Raw genomic sequence first — 4,148 nt, 5'->3', positions numbered from 1 at the left:
AAACGAAAGGGATTGTGTTTTTTCCATTATTGAAATTTGCCATTTGATATTGGAATACATTCTTAAATAAATGCGGTTATGTTATACATCATTTTAACGTACTTTTCTTGCCTTTTTTTTTTTTTTTGTTGATTGGTTTGGTTTGATTTTGGTGTGTTGTGTTTGGTTTTTTTTCCCTACCCCTACTGACTTATTACTTGCTGTTTATTTTATATTTATTTTAGACTATGGAAATAATGTTAGACAAAAAGCAAATCTGAGTAATTTTCTTATTTGAATTCACAATGGGTCATAAAGCAGTGGAGACAACTTGCAACATCAACAATGTATTTGGCCCAGGAGTTGCTAATGAACATACAGTGCAGTGGTGGTTCAAGAAGTTTTTCAAAGGAGACGAGAGTGTTGAAGATGAGGAACGTAGTGGATGGCCATCGGAAGTTGACAATGACCAATGGAGAGCAATCACTGAAGCTGTTCTTCTGACAGCTACATGGGAAGTTGCTGAAGAACTCAACGTCGACCATTCTACAGTCATTTGGCACTTGAAGCAAATTAGAAACGTAAAAAAGCTCGACGAGTAGGTGCCTCATGAACTCACTGAAAATAAAAAAAATCGTTGTTTTGAAGTGTTGTCTTCTCTTATTCTATCCAACAACAATGAACTATTTTTTGATTGGATTGTGACGTGCAACAAAAAGTGGATTTTATACAACAACCAGCAATGACCAGCTCAGTGACTGGACCAAGAAGAACCTCCAAAGCACTTGCCAAAGCCAAACTTGCACCAAAAAAAGTCACAGTCACTGTTTCGTGGTCTGCTGCCAGTCTGATCCACTATAGCTTTCTGAATCCTGGCGAAACAATTCCATCTGAGAAGTATGTTCAGCAAATTGGTGAAATGCACCGAAACTGCAACACCTGCAGCCGGCATTGGTCAACAGAAAGGTCCCAATTCTTCTCCATGACAACGCCCAACCACACGTGACACAACTGACACTTCAAAAGTTGAACAAATTGGGCTACGAAGTTTTGTGTCCTCCACCATATTCAGCTGACCTCTTGCCAGCCAATTACCACTTCTTCAAGTATCTCAACAACTTTTTGCAGGGAAAATGGTTTCACAACCACCAGAATGCAGAAAATGCTTTCCGAGAATTTGTTGAATCCCAAAGCACGGACTTTTATGCTACAGGAATAAAAAAAGTGATTTCTCGTTGGAAAAATATGTTGATCGTAATGGTTCTTATTTTGATTAATAAAGTTGTGTTTGAGCCTAGTTATAATGATTTATGGTCTAAAACCGCAATTACTTTTGCACCAACCTAATAATTCCTTCTGCCTGTTAACATTACCTGTTGTTACTGTCTTTTCCATTTGGCTAGAAATTTTTCTGTAGGGAAAAAGAGAAATTTGGCCTTGCGTTTATGGAAGTCCTGTGCAAATGGCCTGACTGTCTATGCAGTCTCTACCAAGCTGGGCTGAGCTAGAAACAAGCAATTTGTGAGAAGAAACCACAACAAGTTGAATAAACCTGTGAGGAAATTTTCCCAGTTGTAAGTTCAGGGGAGAGGAAGGCATTTATTTATTGAATAAATCACTGTCTTGTGCTGTCTCTGTGTTTGTCTGTGGCTTTATCTATTAAATGGAGCCATTAGGAGAACTAAAATGCTCATCAGACTCATTCAGGATGAAAACACTTTCCCTTATGTACCAGCTACTTCTTACCACGAGAAACAATTTCCCGTCTCTTGGAGGCCTTTGCTATACACAGCATGAAAGTGATGGCCTGGGACAGCTGAATGGTGCCATCTTAAATCTCTACTTTGTTGACCATGATGAGTCAGAATAAATGCAATAAATTGTGCTGTGTTGGTAATGGGAAAAGCAATGAAGCAAGTTCCAAAACAAGAGCAGGCCACTTTGCAAATAATAATTCCACAGTTGGTAGCTCAGTGGTGATCAGAAAGCCATGGCAGTCTGGTGGCCAGACCATCCTCTCGTGAAATGGGCTAAGGGTTTTGGTCCAGCCCTTGCCAGAGGTGTGTGTAAGGTGCAACAGGCCTACAAAGAGTGTGCCTGGAGGTAGATTTGGCAGCCTCCATTTCTTGCCTTTAGGTTCTTCATATGTATCAGGATGAAAACACTTTGTTGGAAGTGAGCTGGGGGATCTTGACATTGGTAGTTGACCTGGACAAGCAAAGTAAGTACATCTGCTTGTTCTTCCTTACCACATTGCTAGCAGGGCTAGTGGGAGTATTTCATCTAATGTCAATGGGATTAACAATCATTTCCCCCTCAGTCAAAGTTTGAGTGAAATTTTTTTGCCTTAGATGACATTTTCCTGCTTCTCCAGTCTGATGGGACCTGAAGCCAGACTGAGTGGAGGCTGATCTGTCCATGCTTATGCCTTATACTTAGAATAAACTCTTCTAAACCATCAGGTTGTTAAGATCAAAAAGCCAAGTTGTTTTAAGGATGCTGACTAAAGCGATTCACTTTCTAAGAAATGGAGGAAATTCAGTTAAGGCAAAAGATAAATAAAGGGCTCTAGAAATAAGTGTTCCCTGACTTATTGTGTCTTTGGCCCTCTACTTCTCTTGACCTTGCTCAAAGTGCAGCTCCAAACCAGTCACTTGGTCCCACCTTCCCCCTTCCAGCATCTTCCTCTTCTCGTGAGCTCAAATCTGCCATCTCTTTGGAGGCAATTGGGTAGTTGCCTCAGAGGGACCCCTGACCTTCCCATGTCATACAACCAGCCTCCACCCAAAGCAACATCACACAGCTGACAGCAAAGATGCAAAACTATCCATTTCATGAAAAAACTATGCTCTTTTCTTGCAGACAGGTTGGTTGCTTGGCCTCCTGCAACTAAGCCTTCTCTGTTTCAGTGCAGGAGTGCCCTGGCTTTTGGCTGGTACCCGTGCTGGCTGTAACCAAGCATGGATGCTACTGGCAGCAAGGTGGTGGCATTGTGGAGTGCTGCTGAGGCATCGCTGATGCAATCAGGTGGTGTCTGTGGTCTGTGCTGAGCCTCCTCAGTGCACATCAGGGCCACTCTGCCCCGCGCCGGCTTGTGCATGCACGGCTGGGAGTCTTGCACAGGCGCAGCCTGCTGTAGCTATTGGGTGAGTAAAGTATTTTCAGGGCATCGCAGGCAGGGGAGCAAGTTAAGAAATTATTCAGTTTGCTGAGAGTGCTTTGGACAAGAAAGCAGGTTTGTGATGGGGTGAGGAATGAGAAACTGTGATCTGTGGTGACGACAGAGCATTTGTCTGCTCCTGCACCTGCCTCCTACACTGACCAAAATCTTTTTGGACAGAGGACATATTTCCACACCAGAAATTTAAAAATTCAGGGAAACAGAGAGATCTTTCTCTCTTTCCCACCCTTCCCACTGCTCACATCTACAGCTGATGTCTCCTTGTTGTGACTTGTACAAGACAGATGAACAGCCCTATGATCAGCCAATATCTCTTTCAAAACCCAGCCAGAGCACCCAGGTCTGACCTACTGCCTTCCCTGTACTGCCAAATCCTTGCAGGTGTCCCCAGACCCATGTAAGAAATATGAAGCTCTGATGATGTTTATTCATCAGTTACTATATGTGATTTATTGTTTCCTTTCCCTGCCCTGACCCCAAGCTGAAGCATGCACACACACATACACATATATTGTTGGCAAGCTGAAAAACATGCAGGCTACAGTGAGCATTTCATGTAATACCTTTATAGGATTAAATATTTGAACAGTTCCATTAATCTTGCAGTTAGCTGCACTGAACTGCATTACGCTCACCAGCAGCAGCTGGAGGAACAAGTGCCCAGCCACACTGCCAGCACAGTTACCCACCGATCCCACTTTGGCGTCCCTGATCATCTAATCTGGGGAACCTTTTACAGAACCAACATCCCACACTGGAGACTGGAACCAACATCCCACACGGAGTCCTCAAAATCCTTTACAAATTGCTTATTGAAAGAGATTCCCTCCTATAATTTACCTTCCTTTACCTTCCAGTGTTAAGCAGCAAACAGGCTGCAATCTGATTAGCGAACTGTGCAGAGCATGGAAGGGGAAAACAGGGAATTCAGGCAAACAGTCCAGGTGGAGGGGATCCAGCTGCTCACCTACCCACTTCTCCATGACTA

The 4,148-nt window shown here is 43.2% G+C and overlaps 1 pseudogene; it reads left to right on the top strand.

The window, feature by feature from the left end:
• The first annotated feature begins 227 nt into the window (after nt 1–227).
• On the top strand, nt 228–1,256 carry LOC135986444 (histone-lysine N-methyltransferase SETMAR-like; annotated as a pseudogene).
• The last annotated feature ends 2,892 nt before the right edge of the window (nt 1,257–4,148 follow it).

The sequence above is a fragment of the Caloenas nicobarica genome, chromosome 3 (genome assembly GCF_036013445.1).
Source record: "Caloenas nicobarica isolate bCalNic1 chromosome 3, bCalNic1.hap1, whole genome shotgun sequence".
Lineage (NCBI taxonomy): Eukaryota > Metazoa > Chordata > Aves > Columbiformes > Columbidae > Caloenas > Caloenas nicobarica.
Note: the sequence above shows the minus strand (reverse complement) of the source record. Positions and strands in the feature narration are given on the sequence as shown.